This window comes from Pristiophorus japonicus, chromosome 1 (assembly GCF_044704955.1).
Source record: "Pristiophorus japonicus isolate sPriJap1 chromosome 1, sPriJap1.hap1, whole genome shotgun sequence".
Classification (NCBI taxonomy): Eukaryota; Metazoa; Chordata; class Chondrichthyes; family Pristiophoridae; genus Pristiophorus; species Pristiophorus japonicus.
This window is the reverse complement of record NC_091977.1, coordinates 507,764,266-507,790,953: the sequence shown is the minus strand read 5'-3', so window position 1 is coordinate 507,790,953 and position 26,688 is coordinate 507,764,266. Positions and strand designations below refer to the sequence as shown.

At 45.7% G+C, this 26,688-nt stretch overlaps 1 pseudogene; it reads right to left on the bottom strand.

The window, feature by feature from the left end:
* The window catches only part of LOC139271011 (uncharacterized), an 88,204-nt pseudogene extending 61,840 nt beyond the window's left edge, over positions 1–26,364 (bottom strand).
* Between the last annotated feature and the right edge of the window lie 324 nt (positions 26,365–26,688).

The window sequence follows — 26,688 nt, the reverse complement described above, 5'->3', positions numbered from 1 at the left end:
AAATGAACTGGGCTGCTGCCGTCCACTCTCCGTGATTGCACCCCTGCCCAATGACTTAACTTCCTGGCGGCAGCTCCAGCCCATGTTCTGTTGCCAAATCATGCGAACTTCATTGAGACACCTTTTTCTGGAGAGTGAGAGCTACTAGCCTATTTGACATTTGGGGCAATGTAGTCAAGGCCAACCATACATTCATGCCCCATTTCCAGTTTTCAGCAGGAATCACTGGTTAGAAATCAGGAGATAAAACCTTTCCCTGGTTCTCTCCTCTATGGCCAATGGGGATGACACACCATAATAATCTTGTTTTGAAATGTTATCTTTTGCTGAAGCAATGCAGTATATTTGTAGCTGAAAGATGGTATGCTAATGAAACCTCATTTGGTTATGCAAATTGTCACAGTAATTGATTTTCCTGTGATTCAGGACAGTCTATTGTAACATTTGGAGGGCAACTAAAAAGGAGAATACATCCATAAAACACAATACGTTTGTTAAACCCAATTGCAATATGTTAATTAGTTGGACCTCAAAGAGTTTCCTTAATAACTCACATCGCTGTTAGCAAAAAATCAAGGCATTCTTGTATTCTTCCTCTGATCTATGCAGCACCTGCTTTGACGCAGGAAATTAAAAGATTCTGCACTACAATGCGTCTATTGGAAAGGTTCCAATGCAATGATTTTTAACCAGCCTAAGCTCTTTTTGGTCCCCAGTCCGAACCCAGCATAACATTATGCCTGCGAAAAGAAGGTTTCAGATAAGGTTTATCATGGAAACATGCTGTGGCAATAGCAATAAATTCAGGTGATCACTTTATAGAAGAACCCTATCTAATCTTGGCACCTTGCGTCCTTTAATCAAAAGTAGCCATTCATAAAGCTTGGGACTTTGAGGCTTTACTGCTTTTGTGTGATGACTGCACAAACAGAATACAACAAAACATAATCCATATTTGGAGATATGTAATGCCCTAATTTCAGAGAATTGCTTTATTTCCAGCAATGCTTCAACTTTTTCCGATTTGATCCCTGTCTGTGGAGACCGTTCGAAAACAAGCAAGGAAAACGCTTAACTGAAATCAATGACGATAGAAAAATATCTAGCTCTTTGAATGAGAAAGAAAAAGAGACGTTGATTAAAAAGACTTACAGCAGGAGTGTTTATACTGCCTTTTATGATTCTGAATCATTATAAGTACTGCACTCATGACAAACCCTCTTTTATGAATCATCATTGATTTAGTTAAAGAAAAAAAGACTTATATTTATAAGCATGTAAAGTAGGTGTTTTAATACTAGACTGTTCCAAAACAAAATTTATAGCACCTTTCATGACTATCAGACGTCTCAAAGCGCTTTACAGTCACTGAGTTATTTTTTGAAGTGCAGTCACTGTTGTAATATCAGAAACGCGGCAGCCAATTTGCACACAGCAAGGTCCCACAAACAGCAATGTGATAATGACCTAAAAATCTGTTTTAATGATGCTGATTGAGGGATAAATATTGGCCACAACACCAGGAATAATTCCACTACTCTTCTTCAAAATAGTTACATCCATCTAAGAGAGCAGACAGGGCCTCAGTTTAACATTCCATCTGAAAGACAATACCTCTGACAGTGTAGCACTCTCTCAGTATTGCACTAGAGTGTCAGCCTAGATTTTTGTGCTCAAGTCTCTGGATGTGAGACTTGAACCCACAACCTTCTGACTCAGAGACAAGGGTGCTACAAACTGTGTCACAGCTGACACTAGTATAGAGGGAAAAAAAAATGTGTTGGTGCAATTCTGTGTTATTGCAACTGGTAGGGATTAGGAACAGCTTGAAAGGCTAGCTCTCAGATAAAATTATAGGGAGTAAACAAGTAATTTAAAGAAATTAATCAATATTCATGGCTTTCCGCTAGGTCAAACTCCTGGAAGGCCTTACCTAACAGTACTGTGGGACTACCTTCACCACATGGACTGCAGCAGTTCAAGGTGGTAGCTCAAGGGCAGTTAGGGATGGGCAATAAATGCTGGCCTTGCCCATAAAGCCCACATCCTGTGAATGAATAAAATACAATTAGTATATTGGCCAAATTGGAAATGGACTTTACGCTCTCAGTTTCAGCAACATGCAAGCTATGTGTGTACTGTTTTAAATTCAAACACATTTTGGGGATTCAGGCTCAGGTCTATTGTGACCTAGAATAAGGCTATCCAGATATTTCATTCTGGACCCTCAACAGATGTCAGGAAAAGCTTTTCATCCATCTGTGTAGGCTGCCTTTGAATTAGGCCCTCCAGCAAAAAGAGTGCTGCACTGACATAATGTTGAAGCCGGAACAGGTTTTGACAAGAAAAAAATGAAAATCTAAAATGAAAGCACAAAATGTAAGTCAGTCCTCATCTGAAGAAAGATAAGTCAATGTTTTGTAAGAACTAGTATGGTCAGGCTAGAGAAGCCTCTTTATAAGATTAAAAAAGTACAAATGCAGCAAAGTAAAGTGCTAAAACTACACTACAGGACTGTCAGCAGTGTCAACCTGAAAAGTGAATCTGCCTGCCCTCATGCATGGCCAAAGTATGACACAAGCTGTAGCTGGGTTTAGTGTTGCTCTGTATACATATACCGTGAAATCATCACTGGCTAGTTTCCAGCATTGGCACTAATGTCAAAGAAGCAAACGGTTTCTCCCTGTAGAAAACATATAGGCTAAAATTCGACAATGCTAAAAACTTTGGACGCTGGCAGGACCGGTAAGTTGGCACTGGTGGCTAACTAACGTTAATGCAGTGCAATACCATCCTGGTGGCATTCGTCCCAGCAGGAGGCCCCAATGTAGCATGGCCATCATGCCATTACAGATTTTAAAGTGAGACTGTCATTTCAGAAAGCAGTACGGCCTTTTAAAGGGGAACTGCCTTCTGAAATGAAAAAATAGGCAGTTTTAGCACTTACAGCTCAACTACCTTCTCAAAAAATGATAACATTAAAATGAATTCCCAAATACGAGTCTTCAGCTCTTAAAGCTGAATTGCCTTCCGCACCTAAAAAAAAATGGGAAAAGTGCTTCAGCGCTAACACAAATGGCTCATTAAGCCAGGGAAGGGTCACCCAAGGTCTCATATGCAGCACTCCAGCTTTGTGCAGGGGGTCAAACAGTGCAAGAGAGGTCCTCTAACCACAGGGACCAGGAGGCCCTCCAGAAAGAAGGATGGGAGAACCAGGTCGCCTCCACGATCTGACTTCAGTGCCCAAAGAAGCTGCATGACCTCAGACCAATGGCCAAGGTCAGTGAATGCATCTTTAAAAATCATCTCCTACCAACTGCATCAGTAGCCTCACACAATGCTTAATGCACAACTCCCATCCCTAAATCACTCACCTACCAACAATCTGTACCAAACACGAGGCACATCTTCCATTCGTAGCTTCACGTCAACCCCCTTGGAGGAGATGGTGCAGGCCATTCTTGGCAGGGGCATGGTTGAACCTTTGGCTAGCTGTGGGGCTGAAAGGATACAAGATGCTGGTATCCTCATAAGTTATTCTCCTTCTGGCATGCACATCTTGCTTTCCTGCCCTTTCATCACCACAGCACCACCCACATGTATTCCTCATTTCACACATCCAAGAAAAGGATGACAAGGACAAACAGGTAGTGCTAAGATGGGGAATTTTTAGGCAATGGAATTTTACGTAGAAGAACTTCTCATTTTAGGCCAGTCTTCCCACCTCTAAAATCTTAATCATCCATCATGCCTTAGGATCTTCATAGCTTTTCTTACCAAAATATTTCACTCAGTTTTTGTCTTCATCTTTGGAAACTTTAAACTACACCTCAACATACCCTGTCCACTCTCCTGATAACTCCCTTCCCTCAACCTCACCATCCACAAACATTACCTCATCCACAAACAACCAACTTGCACACTAGACGAGCTATTTGCAATTAGTTCTTTACCCCTCTGGTCCTTCTCATCCCCTCCACCATCATTTTAAACCTGGAAACAAAACTTTCCGAAACCCTCACTAATGGCCGCCAACACCAAGTTCCCTCTCCTGGCCTGACATTTTCATCAATTTGCCTTACTCTTGTGCACTTCAGATCCACAGATGGTCTTCTACCTACGGTGCAATCATCTCCTCCACAGATTCAAGTGCATAGGCAACAGACAAAGTACCTAATTACATATTAACGGTCCCACACTTCTGGCTGCTCCCTGTTAGGTCTAGATTGAGGCGTCAGCCATGGTTCAGTTGGTAGCGCTCTCACCTCTGAGTCAGAAGGTTGTAGGTTCAAGTCCCACTCCAGGGACTTGAGCATAAAATCTGGTCTGATGTTCCAGTACCATCTTTCAGATGAGATGTGAAATCAAGACCTTGTCTGCTCTCTCAGATGGATGTGAAAAACCCCATGTTGCTATAGTGAAGAAGAACAGGTGTCAATATATATCCCTCAATCAACATTACTAAAAAACAGATTAGCTGGTCATTATCACATTGCTGTCCATGAGAGCTTGCTGTGTGTAAATTGGTTGCTGTGTTTCCTACATTACAACAGTGGTTACACTTCAAAAATATTTCATAACTGCAAAGCACTTTAGGACATCCTGCGGTTGTGAAAGGCACTATATAAATGCAAGTCTTTTTTTCTTTTTGACCATTTCAAGCACTCCCCCTCTACAGCTAAATCTTTCTCTTAATCCAAGGTCATCCAGGAAAGCAACAACAACTTTAATTTTCTCCTCCAATCCCCTGCCTTACATCCTCTACCACATCTGATTGCTAGGCTATCTTTTGAAAGAATATTTCTGGTATCTCTTTTAATATAGAGAGGAAAAATAAAATAGCGTAAGTTTCACATTTAGTGAGGGGATGTCACAAACAGCCCCAGAAGCCTTGGGCTAGGAAAGGAGGAAATTAAATTAGTCATGCCTCCTGTTCCTGAACTGCTAGCTTGGTGACATCTGCTGAAAAATCTGTCTGTGTGGAAACAGGATTGAGCTTGACTATGATGTCTCCACGGTGGAATAGTCTGCCTGAAACTCATTGGCCTGAAAAGCACTGGCTTGAAACTCACTGGCCTCACCCATTTTACACAAGATTGCATAAGGTGAAATGATGTTCATGAAAGGATGTGACAAGAGTGAAAGTCTTCAGGAGAGATGAGGAGAAATGTGCCCATATTATCATCATCATCATAGGCAGTCCCTCAGAATCGAGGAAGACTTGCTTCCACTCTAAAATTGAGTTCTTAGGTGACTATACAATACGGATATTACAGTCTCTGTCACAGGTGGGACAGACAGTCGTTGAAGGAAAAAGTGGGTGGGAAGACTGGTTTGTCACATGCTCCTTCCGCTGCCTGTGCTTGATTTCTGCATGCTCTCGGCGATGAGACTCGAGGTGCTCAGCACTCTCCTGGATGCCCTTCCTCCACTTAGGGCAGTCTTTGGCCAGGGACTTCCAGGTGTCGGTGGGGATGTTATCAAGGAAGCTTTGAGGGTGTCCTGAAACGTTTCTTCTCCCCACCATGGCCTCGCTTGCCATGTAGGAGTTCCGAGTAGAGCACTTGCTTTGAAAGTCTTGTGTCAAGCATGTGAACAATGTGGCCCGCCCAACAGAGCTGGTCGAGTGTGGTCAGTGCTTCGATACTGGGGATGTTGGCCTGATGGCGGATGCTAACGTTGGTGCGTCTCTCCTCCCAGGGGATTTGCAGGATCTTGCGGAGACATCGTTGGTGGTATTTGTCCAGCGATTTGAGGTGTCTACTGTATATGGTCCACGTCTCTGTGCTATACAGGAGGGAGGGTATCACTACAGCCCTGTAGACCATGAGCTTGGTGTTATGTATGAATAAAGAGTCTGACTAGATACTGTGAGCTCAAAGTAAAGTGTGACCTTAGTCTTTTATTGCAGGTCTCCAGAGTGCCTCTCCAGCCTGTGAGGCCTCCTTAAGTATCTGTGCTCCCAAGGGATTGTGGGATCCCTTGGGACTCCAGGAGATGAGCTCTCTGGTGGCTCTACAAGGTATATACAAGTTTACATATATAATAACATTCCCCCCAAAGTCAACAGTGTAACTACTTACAAGGTGAGTCGATCTCGGGCCTTTCTTTCCCTGGTTGATCGTCTCGGTGCAAATGCTGGTTTTGGTGAATCATTTGTTGGGCCCTCGCTGGGCTGCTGTGCAGCTGGCCTTGCTGGGCTGCCTGGTGTGGTGAATCCTGCTGGGCTGCTGTGGGTGATGGGTTCTGCTTCGTGGTCAACCGCGGTGTCGGTTGCCACTGGTGTGTGTGTTGGGGGGGTCAAAGACAGTAGGGTCCAATGTGGGTTGCTCTGGATAGTCCGTAAATCTGAGTTTGATTTGGTCCCAGTGTTTCCAATGGGTGAGTCCATTTGAAAGTTTGACCCGAAACACCCGACTCCCCTCTTTGGCCACCACAGTGCTGATAAGCCACTTGGGACCTTGTCCATAGTTCAACACAAATACAGGATCATTGATTTCAATTTCGCGTGACACATTTGCACTATCATGATATGTACTTTGTTGAAGCCGCCTGCTCTCGACCTGTTCATGTAGATCAGGGTGGACTAACGAGAGCTTTGTCTTAAGTGCCCTTTTCATGAGCAGTTCAGCGGGTGGAATCCCAGTGAGCGAGTGGGGTCTCGTGTGGTAGCTAAGCAGGACTCGGGATAGGCGAGTCTGCAGTGAGCCTTCAGTTACCCTCTTCAAGCTCTGCTTGATGGTTTGCACTACTCTCTCTGCCTGACCATTGGATGCTGGTTTGAGCGGAGCAGATGTAACATGTTTGATCCCGTTATGGGTCATGAACTCTTTGAACGCAGCACTTGTGAAACATGGCCCATTGTCGCTCACAAGGAAGTCAGGCAGGCTATGCATGGCAAACATGGCCGCAGGCTTTCAGTGGTGGCAGCGGACATGCTTGCCAACATTATCTCACATTCAATCCATTTAGAGTACGCATCTACAACCACTAGGAACATTTTACCCAAAAACGGGCCTGCATAGTCGACGTGGACCCTGGACCACGGTTTGGAGGGCCAAGACCATAAACTTAGTGACACCTCCCTGGGTGCATTGCTTAACTGCGAGCATGTGTTACATTTGTGCACACAGGACTCTTAGTCCGCATCGATACCAGGCCACCGCACGTGGGATCTGGCTATCGCTTTCATCATTACAATGCCTGGGTGAGTACTGTGGAGATCACAGATGAAAGTGTCCCTGCCCTTCTTGGGGATCATTACCCAATTACCCCACAGAAGGTAGTCTGCCTGTACAGACATTTCATCTTTGCGCCGCTCGCACGACTTCATCTCTTCCTACATTTCTAATGGGACATTGGCCCAGCTCCCATGAAGCATACAATTTTTAACTAGGGACAGTAAGGTGTCCTGGCTCGTCCAGGTTCTAATCTGTCGGGCTATGACGGGTGATTGCTCACTCTCGAATGCTTCCATAACCATGACTAAATCTGCGGGATGTGCCATTTCCACCCCTATGCTGGGCAATGGCAGCCTACTGAGAGCACCGGCACAGTTTTCTGTGCCTGGCCTGTGGCGGATGGCGTAGTTGTATGCGGACAACATGAGCGGCTATCTCTGGATGCGGGCCGATGCATTCGCATTTATCTCCTTACTTTCGGAAAAAAGGGATATCAGTGGCTTATGATCAGTTTCCAATTCAAATTTGAGCCCAAATAGATATTGATGCATAAACACACGCTAACGCTTCTTTTTCAATCATGCTGTAGGCTTTCTCAGCCTTAGACAGACTTCTGGATGCATAAGCAACCGGTTGCAATTTCCTAGATTCATTAGCTTGTTGCAATACACACCCGACGCTGTTCACCTGCACATATGTTGGAGGTGTCCCATTGTTCCACAGCCCTTGCAAACATACCCTTTGAAGCGGCATGAATGGAATCGATGATCACCCCCGCAGTGCCAACAAGGTGTTAATGGCCTTGCATTCATCACCCTTGATGGTGGACTCTGAGACATCTGTGGACGTGCAGCTGCAGGCATGTGGGGCCTGCCCTGTACATTGCGATTTGAAAACAACATCACTTTGTTCACTGTAATTGTAGCAGCACTTGTGTGCTGAGAGATTTGCTTAGTATTGTCACTGGTGGCAATGAACGCCTGGGCTTTCGCTGTGGCTTTACTCAAGGTTGGGATCTCTACAGTCAAAAGTTTGCGAAGTATCACTTCATGGCCAATGCCAAGCACGAAAATGTCTCTGAGCATGTGCTCCAAATGTCCTTCAAATTCACAATATCCTGCAAGACATCTTAGCTCGGCGACATAACTCACCACTTCCTGGCATTCAGACCTTTTTTAGGTGTAGAACCGGTACCTCGCCATCAGAACACTTTCCTTCGGGTTCAGATACTCCCGGACCAGTGCGCACAAATCATCATACGATTTCTCTCTAGGTTTCGCTGGAGCAAGCAGATTTTTCATGAGCCATATGTTGGTGCCCCGCAGACGGTGAGGCGAATCGCCCTTCATTTGGCAGCATTCGCTTTTCCTTCCAGCTCGTTGGCCACGAAGTCTTGGTTGAGTCGTTCCACAAAGGTTTCCCAATCATCTCCCTCCGAAAATTTCTCCAGGATGCCCACTGTTCTCTGCATTGTTGGGTTTGTCATCTATATCTCGTCGCCAGTTGTTATGTATGAATAAAGAGTCTGAGTAGATACTGTGAGCTCAAAGTAAAGTGCGACCTTAGTCTTTTATTGCAGGTCTCCAGAGTGCCTCTCCAACCTGTGAGGCCTCCTTAAGTACCATTGCTCCCAAGGGATTGTGGGATCCCTTGGGACTCCAAGGGATGAGCCCTCTGGTGGCTATACAAGGCATATACAGGTTTACACATATATAACACTTGGTGCCAGATTTGAGGGCCTGATCTTCGAACACTCTCTTCCTCAGGCAAGCTGCAGTAGTTGGACGACGCCTGCGTCTGCGTACATTCAGAGACTGAACTCCAAATCATAGTCAACATCTTCGCTGAGGCATACGAAAGCATGGGCCTTACACTAAACATCCGTATGACAAAGGTCCTCCGTCAACCTGACCCCGCCACACAGCACTGCCCCCCAGTCATCAAGATCCACGGCGCGGCCCTCGACAACGTGGACCACTTTCCATACCTCGGGAGCCTATTATCAGCAAGGGCAGACCTCGTCGACAAGGTTCAACACCGTCTCCAGAACCCATATAAAATACACACAAAGTACCACACCATATAAAAATACATACTGGAGAAAACATGGAAATGTATAGAAAAAACATTTATTCAGACATTTCGAAAGAACATAGATGCAACACCTGCCCTTTTACCTCCTCCATTCCCTCTGAGCAGGACCCCAAACACTCCTTCCAGCTGAAACAGTGATTTACTTGTACCTCTTTCAATTTAGTCTACTGTGTTCGCTGCTCACAATGCTGTCTCCTCCACATTGGGGAGACAGATTGGGTGACCACTTTGTTCAATCTATAAGCGTGACCCCAAGCTTCCGGTCGCCTGTCACTTTAATTCTCCGCTCCACTCCCACTCTGACCTCTCTGTCCTTGGCCTCTTACACTGTTCCAACGAAGCTCAACGTAAGCTCGAGGAACAGCACCTCATCTTTCGATTAGGCGCTTTACATCCTTGCAGCGTGGAGGCCCCGACCTGCGGGAGACCATCAGCAGCAGGTCAGGGCCATAAGAGGAGTGGCGAGCGGAGGCGCAGGAGCAGCGTGGAGGCCACTACAAGGTACAGCGCGAGCTGCGACAACAGCGAAGAGTGACATCAGCAAGATCCAGGTCGGTGATTGGAGCATGGGCAGACACAGCAGGAATGGCGCGATCGGTGCGAAGGAGCTGTGAGAGACTATAGAAGGATGTGATCGGGGCCCAGGGGAGGCGTGAGTTCAGGGCCAGGGGCCCAGGGGCAGCACAGGCCAGCCCACACTGCGATGTGTGTGCGCACTAGGTCCATGCAGCAGAACAAACATAGAAACATAGAAACATAGGTGCACGAGTAGGCCATTCGGCCCTTCGAGCCTGCACCACCATTCAATAATATCATGGCTGATCATTCCCTCAGTACCCCTTTCCCGCTTTCTCTCCATACCCCTTGATCCCCTTAGCCGTAAGGGCCATATATAACTCCCTCTTGAATATATCCAATGAACTGGCATCAACAACTCTCTGCGGCAGGGAATTCCACAGGTTAACAACTCTCTGAATGAAAATGTTTCTCCTCATCTCAGTCCTAAATGGCCTAACCCTTATCCTCAGACTGTGTCCCCTGGTTCTGGAATTCCCCAACATCGGGAACATTCTACCCGCATCTAACCTGTCCAGTCCCGTCAGAATCTTATATGTTTCTATGCGATCCCCTCTCATCCTTCTAAACTCCAGTGAATAAAGGTCCAGTTGATCCAATCTCTCCTCATATGTCAGTCCAGCCATCCTGGGAATCAGTCTGGTGAACCTTCGCTGCACTCCCTCAATAGCAAGAACGTCCTTCCTCAGATTAGGAGACCAAAACTGAACACAATATTCCAGGTGAGGCCTCACCAAGGCCCTGTACAACTGCAGTAAGACCTCCCTGCTTCTCTACTCAAATCCCCTATCTATGAAGGCCAACATACCATTTGCCTTCTTCACCGCCTGCTGTACCTGCATGCCAACTTTCAATGACTGATGAACCATGACACCCAGGTCTCGCTGTACCTCCCCTTTTCCTAATCTGCCGCCATTCAGATAACATTCTGCCTTCGTGTTTTTACTCCCAAAGTGGATAACCTCACATTTATCCACATTGTACTGCATCTGTCATGCATTTGCCCACTCACCAGTTGTGAGGTCTCTCGTTGTCTTGGGTAATCCTTGCCACTGGACCAAGACCTAGCTCTGTCAAGCCCATGTGTTGGCTTGTGTGCAACGGTCACCACACGTTAAAAAAATCCAAGCACAGGCATCTTCCACCCTTAAGGATGTAGTTCGGATTCTTCATTCGAAACATCTGTGAACTCGTCCTTTTTTTTGGCACGGAAGCAAGTCATCCTCATTTCAAGGGACTGCTTATGATGATGATTCTGCCATTTCCATTTAAACCTCATCTAGACACCTTTTGTTTCTTAACTTGCCCCATTACCTTTTGCCTTGCACCATCACCCCTTTTGTCTCCGAATCTCTTCTGTGTTCCACCCTACCACTGACCTTCCCTTTTGTTCTTTCCTACCCTCCCCCCTTTCCCTGCCCCTGCACTTGCTTAAAAACCTGTTACATCTCTAACTTTTTCCACGCCGGACGAAGGGTCATCGACCTGCAACGTTAACTCTGTTTCTCTCTCTCTACTGGTGCTGCCTTATACATTTCTGCTGTGCCATAGAATAAACTATCCTCTTACAGGTTGAAGTTTGGAGTTGACGTGCTGCTGTAGTTTTCAAAATGGTCAAGAGCTACCACAGGTGGTGATTCCACCCTCACCACAACACCTTTCTCTGGGTCATATTGGAATATAAGTCCCAGTAAGCAGTGCTCTACCCCTACAACCTAGCTCCCATCCCATCTGAGGAGATAATCTTTCGGCCCTACCAAACCTCCTACCTGCCATAATGGAATAATCAAAACTGAAAAATTTAAAGGCACTGCCCAGTTTCTCTTCAGAATAGGAAGGCCTTCATTTAGCCTGAGTTTAAACTTAAGTGAGGAGACAGTGCCCTGATACATTAAAATGGGAAAGAGAAGATCTTCATCCTCTTTCCTTTGTCTTGATTTCAACTCAATTTAAATTGGAAGACACCTGCCAAGCAGAAATCTTAACCCAATGGTTCTGATTGAAGGTCCATTGGCTTGAACCGCCAACTCTCCTTCTCTCTCCACAGATGCTGCCTGACCTGTTGAGTGTTTCCAGCATTTTCTGTTTGTATTTCAGATTTCCAGCATCCGCAGTATTTTGAAATCCTAACCCAACTTGATGTATTACTAATTGTGCACAACTAACTGCACCTGCCTCTATGTATTTGTGACTGCCGCATGACACAACATATGCCCGAGCTTATTTGGATTTATAAAGTCTGTATATTCAAATATTCTCTGATTAGATTTTCTGATTGTAAAGCTTAAAGTAGTACTGGATAGCAAAAAAAATTGTAGTTGCTGTTTATTTCGACAACTTGATTGTCTTCCTTGCACCTCAGTGATCAGAAATGGATTCAGCTCGTAGATAACTATAGAGTTTGGTCGCGACTTCCTCGGACTTGTATTTACGATTTTGGCTATCCAGTTCAACATCCCATTGGCTTTGGACATGTAGAGCAGCCATCAACAATCAATACGGAACATCAAGTCCACCAAGATTCTTGCATCTCTTTCAGCTCCAGTACAAGTGTCGTTTCTTTTCCTTGTGTGCGTTACCTTATATTTGTGTGCTTTACGTATCATCCGCCGTTTATCTGCCTACTTATAGATTTCATCAAACTCTTCTGTAATTTCTGAGCTGCCTCCTCCAACTTCACTGCCCCATCTGTTTTGGATCCTGCAAATTTGACCACTTTGCATCTGAATCCAGGTCATTTTTGTAAATTAGAAACAGTGGTGGTCCGATGTTCCCTGTAAGCTGCGCGGGTGTGCAGGCGTGCAGCAACCAGTGACGGTACCGCGCAGTCAGCTCATAAGTTGTCCCAATAAAGGTACTGCGCGTGTGCGGCCATGCTGCAAATTTAAAGGTACCGCACATTTAAATAATCAGGCCACGGCCTCCATGGTAATATTTAGAGGAAGCATTGTAGTGGTCCCAACACCGAACCCCAGGTCAGTTCACTCAGCAGTTTCCCCCCACTCCGCTAACGAGGACACATTTTCTATCCTTCAGCCAGCTTCTTCTCCACTCCCCAGGTTCACCCTCAATCACCGCGGCTTTGAATTTACATAGAATGTTATAGCATTTTACAGCTCAGAAAGAGGCCATTCAGTTCAACAGGTCTATGCCAGTGTTTATGCTCCACACGAGCCTCCTCCCGCCTTACTTCATCTCACCCCATCAACATATGCTATTCCTTTCGCCTTCATGTATTTATCGAGCTAGCTCTTAAATGCATCTATGCTATTCACCTCAACCACTCTACATGGCAGCGAGTTCCACATTCTCACCACTGTGTTAATTAATAGCCTTTCATGTGGAACTTTATCAAAAGCTTTTCGAAAGTCGAGGTGTACAATGTCACAGGGCTTCCCATACCCACCTGGGTTGTCACTATCTCAAAGATGGAGAGAGGGTCTTTGGGCAGGATCATTTCCTTTCAAATCCATGTTGACTGCTGTTTATTGGTCTTTCTTGTGCAGCTAATCCTTAATTTCACTTCCGACAACCGATTCCATTATTTTATATGGAATAGAAGCAAGTCTAATTGGTCTGCTGTTGACTGTGAATATCTGTGCCTGTTTCCAATCTTCTGGTATCTCACCAGTGTCCAATTTCAATGCCTCACAACTCTCTTCCCCAGTATCTCAGCCCTCAGGGATAAATACCATCGATCCTTGGAGATTCATTTGTTTGAGCCTGATTAGCCCAGGAATTCCATCTCATTTATAATAAAGTCATCTGTTTGGAGCGAGCCTGTTGCTCATGTATTCATTCCCTTGTGAATCCTTGGAAAAAGCGTTTATTCAGAATATTTAGTATTTTATGCTGAATCTCAGTTTCAAGCCTGCTTACAATGTTTATGGCTTTTGATTCTTCTCTGACTTCCCTCTTGCTGTTGTACTTTTACACCGCGATTCCCTTTGTCTCTCCAATCATCCTTTCAATGCATTTCTGCATTTCCCAGTATTTTCAGCCCAGTGAACCTCTGCACCTTTCTCCCTTTAGGACCTGTACAGCCCATTTTTCCTTTTTATTTCACCATTAATCTGTTTGCTAATCTATTCAGCAACATTTTATTTTCAGTCTGACCTCGCTGGTTTTGGGAACGTATTTATCCTGCTTGCTCGGAATTTTTGGAATTGTTTACTGCATTTAGTATCAGAGAGAAAAATAAATGGAATCATTTTAAGAACTAATTTGTTGGATTGGTGGCAATTCTAATTTTTCTGGACGGATGAGCCAAGATTGGCAAACCCATCTTCCGATTCCTTATTTATCTGTGACTCCAACTCAATATGATGCCATGTGACCTTACATCACCTTGCAAATGGGCATTAATATATTTTAAAAATAACAAAGTCAGTCTCGGATCATACCATATGCAGTGCTCCAGAGAAGAGTGTCTCATTCCTTACTTCTTAAGCTCAAGTAAGAGAGATAAAAGGGCATTGTTCCAACATATTACACAGTCCACTGAACCTAGTTGCAATAAAGCTAAAATGTACCAGAACCAAAATGAACAGAATAACACTTTATCACATTAGAGGTTGGAATCTGAACTAAATTTGTGCTTCATTGCTCCAGTTGCCTTCACGCTTCATTTAGTTTTTGCAGTCTCAAAGAGTTTAAAATAGTTACAGTGCAATTCCATAAGAGACAGAGAGGGCTATTTTCATCAGGGATTATAATTTCAGTGCAATGAATCATATGCAGACCTATTTTTTTAAATGCAAAAGGAATTGATAATTGTAACTTAAATGATACAGTTGGAAAGGTGATTTATCTGTGACTGATAATTATAATGGTGAATGTTTTTAAAATAGATCAAATGATTAAATATTCCTAATTAAGAATTCAACAGTATGTAAAAAATGGATAGAAGGTAAATCAGAGAGCGCACACTATAATATAGACTACATTATGGTTCTGATGTAAGCTCCCAGCCTGAAACATGAACTATCTGAATATTAGATTTCCAACTTTTGGGTCTTCTCTTTTATCTCTACAGCATCCTGCTATGATGCAACTAACTCAATCTCCAAATGAGACCAGTCTTGATCCTGGTCTCATTACCAAGTTCAAAATACATAATGGACTGAGACGGATACCAAGAAAATCAGCTGATTGATTGAGTTCCTGGGAAAGAAGGTTTCCCTCAATGCACAGTAGTTCAGTCCAATACATCCATCAACATTGTAAGGGGAGCTTGGGGTGTGGGTTCGAATCCACACTCCCCTGGGGTTCTGTACGTGCGTTTTATGAGGATGGGTGAGTAATGAGGCAATGGGTAAGAGTACAAAATGGCTAATGTTGTTTATTTAAAATAGTAAACACCAAGATAGAGGGCATAGGAAGAGGTCATAAATAGCAGTAATGGCACAATCTCACTCAACAACACAAAAAAATCTCGCAACAGGGAAGGGGAAGATAAGAGGTTAAAACATTCCACTCACACACAACCACACCTCCCACTTCCACCCTTCTTACCAATTCCTATCCTAAATTGAGTCAGTGAGGGGGTTTGTGCTATACTCACAATCCTATCAACTCTGGGGTTCTGTGGGGGGGGGGGGGCACTCATTTCAGCTCGGGGTCCCTCTGGGGTGGGTTCTACGTTGTTGGTCGTTTTGGTTTTCCTCCTCGATGTTGCGTCGGTTTCTTCTCTTTGCCTTTCAGTTGGCTCCTAAGCAAAAAGCTGCTGGAGTTAAGCACACCTTCCCCAGAGCGAGGGCCCTGTGAAAAGCTGACTCCAACTGCTTCAAAAGCTGACTCCAACCTCCAACCTCTGGTTGGTTTCCTTGTTCAGCTCAGCTGTGGGAAGTCACTGCCACTGCCTGCTGGTTTTCATTCTCGGTGACTTCATCTGAGGAACTGCTGCTTCTTCCTCTGGTGGAGCGAGAGCGAGAGGGAGAGCGAGCTCTCTCTGGATACAAGCTGCAAGCTGCCAGCTCCAAGCTCTCCAACTGCTTCCACAACCTCCCCTCTCTCCAAAATCTCCCACACCTTCCAAAACCTCCAACAGTCTCCAACTTCCTTGTGTGTTTTTGCAGCTTTTCTTATAGTCCGTTCATGGGGTGTGAATGGCAGCCATCTGTCTGGAATAAAGATGATTGTTCACTATCTCGACAGAGGTGCCACTCTGTCTGGGCTGGCCAAACTGATTGCATCAGACCTGTGGGCTTTTGTTTAATTATTCAAACTGATACCCTTTGTGTTGCCTTGTGTATTACTGGGGAGATTTTGCCTGTATAGGGTGGCCAGAGTCCCATCATCCTCCGCGGTTTACTGCAGTTGGTCATTTTAAACATGGCATCTTCCCATTCTCCCTGCCACATGTCTCCGTGGTTGGTTTTGCAGAACCTTACAACATTGGCCAATTTGTAGGCACGAGATTTTTTAGACATAATCCATCCAGCCGACACATATACTCATGTCAAAATCAAAAATGGTTAAAAGCAGCAAACTGCATATGTCACCTTGGCTCCAAAGGGTTTGCCAAGTATAATACATACATGTTTTAATTCTTATCTTCTTTGTCCTGCCTTCCTACTTTTCACTGTTCTGTCCCTTTTTTCCATGTTTTTATGTTCTTATGTTTCAAAGGGTTAGCCTTTGTTCAGTGGTAGATTACTTGCTCAAACCTCTGGAACCCACTGAGTTGCAACATGTGGGTTCCAGAGGTTTGAGCAAGTAATCTAAGCGGACACTTCCGTGCAGTATGGGAGAGGTGCTGTCACTTGGATGAAAAGTTAAACCGTATCTCCCTGCTTGGTTGGACGCAAAGAATAGCAGGGAAGTTCTTCTGGAGTTTCTTTTTATCTCATTATACTCCTGTGAAGCGCCTTGGGACATTTCACTACGTTAAAGGCGCTATATAAATACAAGTTGTTCTTGTTGTTGTTCTGGTCAACATCCATCCCCCAACTAACACGATCAAAACAGAATATCTGGTCATCAAATTGGCTGCTATGTTTCCCTACAATGCTACAGTGACTACACTTATTGGCTGTGAAGCACTGTGAGGCATCAGGAGGACATGAAAGGTTCTACATAAATTTGAAATTCTTTCTTTACAACTTGCCTGCTGTGAGATTTACAAGTGATTTCTGTCCCTCTCTCTGTCTAAGAGATGGTGGCAAAAACAGGAAGGCAGATTATTATCTGAATGGTGACAGATTAGGAAAAGGGGAGGTGCAAGGAGACCTGGGTGTCATGGTACATCAGTCATTGAAAGTCAGCATGCAGGTACAGCAGGCGGTGAAGAAGGCAAATGGCATGTTGGCCTTCATAGCGAGAGGATTTGAGTATAGGAGCAGGGAGGTCTTGCTGCAGTGTTACAGGGCCTTGGTGAGACCACACCTTGAGTATTGTGTGAAGTTTTGGTCTCCTAATCTGAGGAAGGACATTCTTATTCAGGGAGTGCAGTGAAGGTTCACCAGACTGATTCCCGGGATGGCAGGACTGACATATGTAGAAAGATTGGATCGACTACGCTTATATTCACTGGAATTTAGAAGAATGAGAGGGAATCTCATGGAAGCATAAAAATTCGGATGGGATTAGACAGGTTAGATATAGGAAGAATGTTCCCGATGTTGGGGAAGTCCAGAACCAGGGGTCACAGTCTAAGGATAAGGGGTCAGCCATCTAGGACCGAGATGAAGAGAAACTTTTTCACCCAGAGAATTGTGAACCTATGGAATTCTCTACCACAGAAAGTTGTTGAGTCCAGTTCGTTGGATATATTCAAAAGGGAGTTAGATGTGGCCCTTACAGCTAAAGGGATCAGAGAGTATGGAGAGAAAGCAGGAATGGGGTACTGAAGTTGCATGATCAGCCATGATCATATTGAATGTCGGTGCAGGCTTGAAGGGCTGAATGGCCTACTCCTGAACCTATTTTCTATGTTTCTATAGGCCCAAGTTTCCGCCCTCTGGAAAAACGTTGCATCTCGATAAGGTGCGCCGACTTTCTGGAAGAAAAAGGGCGCCAAAAACTTACCTTGTGATTCTCCGGTCTCCTCAGGATGTCTTCGTGCTCGGCATGGCGCAGCACAAGGGGTCGGGGGCGGAGCCAGGTACCGGCGCTGAAAATAGTGCCGGGACACCTGCACATGCACGCTAGAGTGTGCTCGCATGTGCAATAGCTCCAGGCCCCCGAGGCTGTGTTGGACGGGCCCGACCCTAGCCCTGGCCGAATGGGCTCACCGGGTGAAGATCGGGACTTGGACCTCCCTCCCGTTCAGCTCCCTCCCCACCCCCCTTCTCCACCCCCCTTCTCCCCCCTCCCACTCTTCTACCCACCCCGACCCCCCACCTCCCTCCTCGTCGTCGGTGTAGCCCGCCCGCCCGGCATCTCACTTGGGGCGGGCCCCGCCCGAAGTGTCGGTGGTGGCGGTGGCCCGACCTACTCTCCCCCTCCTCTCCCCTCCCTCCTCTCCCCTCCCTCCCCCTCCTCTCCCCTCCATCATCTGCCTCCCTCCCTCCCTCCCTCCTTCTCTCCCTCCTCCCCTCTCTCCCTCCCCCCTCCTCTCCCCCCTTCTCCCCTCCCAACTCCTCTCCCCCTCTCTCCTTCCTCCCCCTCCCCCCCTCTTCTCCCCCTCCTCTTCCCCTCCCTCCCCTCTCCTCACTCCCTCCCTCCCCCTCTCCCCCATCCCTCTACCCCCCTCAACCCTCTCCCCTCTCTCCCCCCCACCCGCTGTCAGAAACACAGAGATACTGACAGAGACAGAGAGAGAGACAATGGGGACGGTAGGGGGGGGGGGGGGGTTGTGGGGACGGACCATCCCAGCACGCTGTTCAAGTGCTTGCAGTGCTGCAGTAGGTGAGTAGATATAATTTTTTATTTATTGATTGAGTTTTTTTTTATATTTTATTTTAAATTTTTTGTTTGATTGATTTATTGGTTGATTTATTGATTTATTTGTCATTTATTATTGATGATGGCTCTTTATTTGTAAAAGTGAAGTGTTTAATGTTTGTAAACTTCCCACCCCACCCCGCGCCTCCCATCTTTCGTTCCCTACGCCTGATTTATCAGTGTAGGCAAGGTTTTTCTGAGCATACAAAAATCTATACTTACTCCATTCTAAGTTAGTTTGGAGTAAGTTTTCGCTGCCTAAACTTGCAAAACAGACGTAAGTGGCTGGACACGCCCCCTTTTGAACATAAAATCTGTTCTAAAATGAAACTATTCTAACTGACTAGAACTGGAGCAAACTAAATGCCGAAAATTGCAATTTCTAAGATACTCCATTCTAAACCGGTTGCTGCAAAAAAATAGGAGCAACTCAGGCCGAAACTTGACCCCTGTGTTTCGATAGCAAAGGACAGTGATGGAAGAAAGAAGGAAGCGATATATTTGTAAAGGAGAACCTTCACTCGAATCATAGGGATCAAGTTTCGGGCTCCCGCTGCAACGGCGCACATCGGAGAGGCCCGCCTAATATATAGAACAAAAATTGAGCCGAATACTTACCTCGCGATTCTCCGATAGCTGCAGGCCCAATTCCACCTCGACGCGGCGCAGCAGAAGCTGCTGGGGGCGGAGCTACAGCCCTGCGCCAAAAACAGGGCCGACAGCCAAGCGTGCGTGCGCAGTAGCTCCCAGCGTCCTGTCTCCGGGGTGACGACCCTGTCCCAGTCCAAAGGGACGTCCGTCCTATCCCCAGCCGAGTGGCCTGCGCATCTTACCTCGGCGGTGGGGCCCACCCACCCGGCCTCTCGCTGGGGCGGGCCCCGCCCGAAAAGTCGTCGGTGGCGGCAGCAGCCTGGCATCAGCTGCGTGCGGGGCTTCTTCGCCGTCTTCTCTCTTCCCCCTCCATCTTCTTCTCCCCCCCCACCCATCTTCTTCTCTTCCACCCCCCTCTTATCCCCCCCACTCTTCTCCCCCGCCATGGCCCTCTTCTCCCTGGTGCTGCAGTAGGTGAGTAGAAATAATTTATTTATTGAGTGACTTTTAATTTTTTATTTAAATTTTTATTTTTCTATTTATTTGGATTGATTTATTGGTTTATTTCTTGATTTATTTATTATTGATAATGGCTTTTTATTTGTAAAAGTGAAGTGTTTAATTACGGTAAACCCACGTCCCCTCCCCCACCCCTCGTTCCCTACGCCTGATTTGTAACCTATGCCTGATTTTCTAAGTGTAGGCAAAAGTTTACTGAGCGTACAAAAATCTACACTTACTTCATTCTAAGTTAGTTTGCAGAAGGTTTTTGCTGTCTAAACTTGCAAAACAGGTGGAAGTGGCCAGACACGCCCCCTTTTGAAAAAAAATCTGTTCTAAAATGAAACTGTTCTAACTCACGAGAATTGGAGCAAACTAAATGCCGAGAATTGCAATTTCTAAAATACTCATAGAAACATAGAAACATAGAAAATAGGTGCAGGAGTAGGCCATTCGGCCCTTCGAGCCTGCACCATCATTCAATAAGATCATGGTTGATCATTCCCTCAGTACCCCTTTCCTGCTTTCTCTCCATACCCCTTGATCCCTTCAGCAGTAAGAGCCATATCTAACTCCGTCTTGAATATATCCAATGAACTGGCATCAATGACTCAATGCGGCAGGGAATTCCACAGGTTAACAACTCTCTGAGTGAAGAAGTTTCTCCTCATCTCAGTCCTAAATGGCCTAACCCTTATCCTAAGACTGTGTCCCCTGGTTCTGGACTTCCCCAACATCGGGAACATTCTTCCTGCATCTAACTTGTCCCGTCCCGTCAGAATCTTATATGTTTCTATGAGATCCCGTCTCATCCTTCTAAACTCCAGTGTATAAAGGCACAGTTGATCCAGTCTCTACTCATATGTCAGTCCAGCCATCCCTGGAATCAGTCTGGTGAACCTTGGCTGCACTCCCTCAATAGCAAGAACGTCCTTCCTCAGATTAGGAGAACAAAACTGAACACAATATTCCAGGTGAGGCCCCACCAAGGCCCTGTACAATTGCAGTAAGACCTCCCTGCTCCTATACTCAAATCCCCTATCTATGAAGGCCAACATGCCATTTGCCTTCTTCACCGCCTGCTGCACATGCATGCCAACTTTCATAAGAACATAAGAACATAAGAATTAGGAACAGGAGTAGGCCAACTAGCTCCTCGAGCCTGCTGCGCCATTCAACAAGATCATTTTGAGGCTGTGCCCCCTAGTTCTAGTCTCCCCGACCAGTGGAAACAACCTCTCTGCCTCGATCTTGTCTATCCCTTTCATTATTTTAAATGTTTCTATAAGATCACCCCTCATCCTTCTGAACTCCAACGAGTAAAGACCCAGTCTACTCAATCTATCATCATAAGGTAACCCCCTCATCTCCGGAATCAGTCTAGTGAATCGTCTCTGCACCCCCTCCAAAGCGAGTATATCCTTCCTTAAGTAAGGTGACCAAAACTGCACACAGTACTCCAGGTGCGGCCTCACCAATACCCTGTACAGTTGCAGCAGGACCTCCTTGCTTTTGTACTCCATCCCTCTCGCAATGAAGGCCAATATTCCATTCGCCTTCCTGATTACCTGCTGCACCTGCAAACTAACTTTTTGGGATTCATGCACAAGGACCCCCAGGTCCCTCTGCACCACAGCATGTTGTAATTTCTCCCCATTCAAATAATATTCCCTTTTACTGTTTTTTTTCCAAGGTGGATGATCTCACATTTTCCAACATTGTATTCCATCTGCCAAAGCTTAGCCCATTCGCTTAACCTATCTAAATCTCTTTGCAGCCTCTCTGTGTCCTCTACAAAACTGGATTTCCCACTAATCTTTGTGTCATCTGCAAATTTTGTCACACTACACTCTGTCCCCTATTCGAAGTCATCTATGTATATTGTAAACAGTTATGGTCCCAGCACCAATCCTTGTGGCACACCACTAACCACCGATTTCCAACCCGAAAAGGACCCATTTATCCCGACTCTCTGCTTTCTTTTAGCCAGCCAATTCTCTATCCATGCTAATACATTTCCTCCGACTCCGCGTACCTTTATCTTCTGCAGTAACCTTTTGTGTGGCACCATATCGAATGCCTTTTGGAAATCTAAATACATCACATCCATCGGTACACCTCTATCCACCATGTTCTTTATATCCTCAAAGAATTCCAGTAAATTTGTTAAACATGATTTCCCCTTCATGAATGCCTGTTGCATCTGCTTGATTGCACTATTCCTATCTGGATGTCCCGCTATTTCTTCCTTAATGATAGCTTCAAGCATTTTCCCCACTATGGATGTTAAACTAACCGGCCGAAAGTAACCTGCCTTTTGTCTGCCCCCTTTTTAAACAGTGGCATTACATTAGTTGCTTTCCAATCCGCTGGTACCTCCCCAGAGTCCAGAGAATCTTGGTAGATTACAACGAATGCATCTGCTATAACTTCCGCCATCTCTTTTAATACCCTGGGATGCATTTCATCAGGACCAGGGAACTTGTCCACCTTGAGTCACATTAGCCTATCCAGGACTACCCTCCTAGTGATAGTGATTATCTCAAGGTCCTCCCTTCCCACATTCCCGTGACCAGCAATTTTTGGCATGTTTTTTGTGTCTTCCACTGTGAAGACCGAAGCAAAATAATTGTTTAAGGTCTCAGCCATTTCCACATTTCCCATTATTAAATTCCCCTTCTCATCTTCTAAGGGACCAACATTTACTTTAGTCACTCATTTCCGTTTTATATATCGGTAAAAGCTTTTACAATCTGTTTTTATGTTTTGCGCAAGTTTACTTTCGTAATCTATCTTTCCTTTCTTTATTACTTTCTTAGTCATTCTTTGCTGTCGTTTAAAATTTTCCCAATCTTCTAGTTTCCCACTAACCTTGGCCACCTTATACGCATTGGTTTTTAATTTGATACTCTCCTTTATTTCCTTGGTTATCCACGGCTGGTTATCCCTTCTCTTACTGCCCTTTTTCACTGGAATATATTTTTGTTGAGCATTTTGAAGGAGCTCCTTAAAAGTCCTCCACTGTTCCTCAATTGTGCCACCTTTTAGTCTGTGTTTCCAGTCTACTTTAGCCAACTCTGCCCTCATCCCACTGTAGTCCCCTTTGTTTAAGCATAGTACGCTCGTTTGAGACACTACTTCCTCACCCTCAATCTGTGTTACAAATTCAACCATACTGTTGAGAGGATCTTTTACTCGGAGATCGTTTATTATTCCTGTCTCATTACACAGGACCAGATCTAAGATAGCTTGCTCCCTTGTAGGTTCTGCAACATACTGTTCTAAGAAACAATCCCGTATGCATTCTATGAGTTCCTCCTCAAGGCTACCCCGTGCTATTTGATTTGACCAATCAAAATGTAGGTTAAAATCCCCCATGTTTACTGCCGTTCCTTTTTCACATGCCTCCATTATTCCCTTGATTATTGTCCGCCCCACCATGAAGTTATTATTTAGGGGCCTTTAAACTACGCCCACCAGTGACTTTTTCCCCTTACTATCTCTAATCTCCATCCACAATGATTCAATATTTTGTTCATTAGAGCCAATATCATCTCTCACAACTGCCCTGATATCATCCTTTATTAACAGAGCTACCCCATCTCCTTTCCCTTCTTGTCTATCTTTCCGAATTGTCAGATACCCCTGTATGTTTAATTACCAGTTTTGGCCACCCTGCAACCACGTTTCTGTAATGGCCACCAAATCATACCCATTTGTAATGATTTGTGTCGTCAACTCATTTACTTTATTTCGAATGCTGCGTGCGTTTAGGTAGAGTGTTTTAATACTAGTTTTTAAACCACAATTTTTAGTTTTGACCCCGCCTGCAGCACCTTTATATTCATACATATTGTCCCTTCCTATCACCTTGGTGGTTTATACTTACCCCAGTGCTACTCTGCTCTGTTGCCTCCTGCCTTTTGCATTCTTTCTTGGGGTCCTCTTCATCTGAGCTCTCACCCACTCTAACTAGCTCAGAGCCCTCTCCTGGGTTCCGAATACTCCTTGCATTGAGGCACTGAGCTTTCATGCTTGCCTTTTTATGACACTTTGACCCTTTAGAATTTTGCTGTACAGTGACCCTTATTGTTTTTTGCCTTGGGTTTCTCTGCCCTCCACTTTTACTAATCTCCTTTCTGCCTTTTGCTTCTGTCTCCATTTTGTTTCCCTCTGTTTCCCTGCATTGGTTCCCATCCCCCTGCCATATTACTTTAACTCCTCCCCCACAGCACTAGCAAACATTGGTTCCGGTCCTGCCCATGTGCAGACCATCCGGTTTGTACTGGTCCCACCTCCCCCAGAACCGGTTCCAATGCCCCAGGAATTTGAATCTCTCCCTTCTGCACCACTGCTCAAGCCACGTATTCATCTGAGCACAACCAGATATGATTGGAAGTGAATGCCAAATGACCAGGCAGCTTCGATGAGGCTCACATCCTGTGTGAGAGCGCTGTCTCTGACATGTTTAAGAGTCAGCCACAAGGACAATGCCGGATGCTTGGTGACAAATGATATGGCCTTGCCATCTGGCTGATAATCCCCCTGTATGACACCCACACCGAGGCCGAGAAGCGATACAACCAGAGCCACAGAGACACATGTAATGCGCCCAGAAAACAATAACTGTGCTTAAGCAGCGCTTCAGATGCCTAGACCACTCAGGAGGGGAGCTACAATACAACACTGAGAAAGTAGCTAAATTCATGGTCATGTGCTCCATGCTGCACAATCTGGCTATCAGTAGAAGACAAAAATTACCAGAAGGGACTGATGGTCCACCTCAGGAGAGAGAGGAAGAGGACAACGAGGGTCTGGACGCTGAGCTAGGGCCAGACAATGAGGCTGACTATGCATCCATGCCCACGCCCCACTCCAGACCGTGGAAAGAGCCCATGGTGGCTACATAGCTGCAAGACTCTTACATCAGGAGCTCATAAATGAGCGATTTGCCTGAAAGAATGTTGCTGTAATTGACAAAGCTGACACACTGCTGTGTGTGTGCAGCTCAGAAATCAATGATGGGCATCACCTTGGTGCAAGTTAAAGTTTAAGTTTATTCAAGTTTGGTTTTATTTAACCCTTTCATGTTAAGGAATCATCAGTGTGTAATGGTCCAGCTATCTGAGACAATGTGCAACAAGGTTATGTTAAATAAAATACATTTTATACGACCATTGGTCTGAAATCATAAGTATCATGGGCAAAACCACCCCACCCCCACCCCACATTTTTGACCATTGACATCAATCAAATGGCTAACATGTCTAGCAACACAGAATACATATGCAAAGCAGTAGGGTGGTCCCCAGCCCCCATACATTACAGCATATTGCATACACCGAGATGGCGATACAACACAGTCATCACCTGCAGACATGCACCTCACTTTCCTTCCCCCCTCCCCTTCTTCTCCCCATGCCTACCCATTCCCCTCCTCGCTCCATGCCGCCTGGCCGAAGAGCTCCTCAGGCGGTGCCTCATTGGAGAGGGATGAAGGCAGAGGCGATGGTTGCATGGGTATGGATGCGGGGTGTGCCGAGGTAGGAACATTCTTGGATCCAGAAGCAGTATCTTGGTCCTGCCTCTCATGTGTCATTGCTACTGGTGGTGCGCAACCTCGGGGTGGAATGCCGCGCTCCAGGATCACTGGGAGGCCTGTGCCAGCATTGTTCCTGGCTATCGCCTCCAGGGCCTCTGCCATCCGCAGAACGTACTCAGTCATGGTGGCCAGCTATCGGGATATTCCCCCTAATGCATCGAGGATCTGCTCACCAATGTTTACAGTCCCTCTGGACAATTGTACCATCTCTCCGCTCTCATGTGGCGCTCGTGGACCAAACCTGCCGCATCCACGAGGCCTCCGCGGGGTCAGCGCCATCCTGGGGACAAATGGGGTGCCCTGTGGCGAGGTGCTTGGGCCTGGTACCTCCAGAGTGGAGGGGGGAATGGCCAAAAGAGTACTAGATGGCCTTGGGGTGGAATGCCTTCTGGAGCGTGGCGATGCAGGTTCCTCGAAGTCCACGCTCTCATCATAGAGAACAGGCCCAGCGGATTGACGGGCGAGAATCGGTGCTCCTCAGCACCAGATGTAGGATCGTCTGGCGAGTCCTGCCCCGCGCCCCCACCTTCTGGCCTCTGTGGCCTTGCCTGGGGCCACACTGCTGGCTGAGCTGCAAAACACAAATGAGGTTATTAGAGGAGAAGGGGGTGCTAGGGTCACAAGGTGAGTCCAGCGCTACACACAGCATATGCACAACAAAAGCACCACCGCTATCAAAATCATCGCAGACATCACATTTCATGACTATCAACACATTCTGCATTGCAATGATTTTCATTTGGCCAGCATTATTTATAGGACAATTTTTGAAACCATCTATTATTGATTGGATATGAGTGGGTGTGCCATCTCTTGAATTTACATCACGCAATGGTGTATACTTTACTCTAGTGGCATCACTTCAGAGTCTGCAGCTGCTTGCGTGGTCACCTGGGTGTGCTTTCCCAAGAGGGCGCGCACCCGCTCCTCCATGTCAGCGTTGTCACTGGAGGCTGGTGGCCCCCCACCTGTTCGCCTCTGCATGGACCTCATCATCGATAGCTTCTTCTGTAAAAGGTGACAGAACGACATGGCATAAGATCATTGCATGATATCATTGCTCGGTACTGTCACAGACACTGATATAGCACATAACCGACAGAGATAAACATGATCATTATGATAATTATCATTCTTTACTTAAAGACGTACACTGTGAATGCAGGCTTTGATTACAACATTCCTGGTAAAAGTGCAAGACCTCACATCTGATGATAGTCACTCATGACTTTTACAAATCAAATTATTTAAATACAT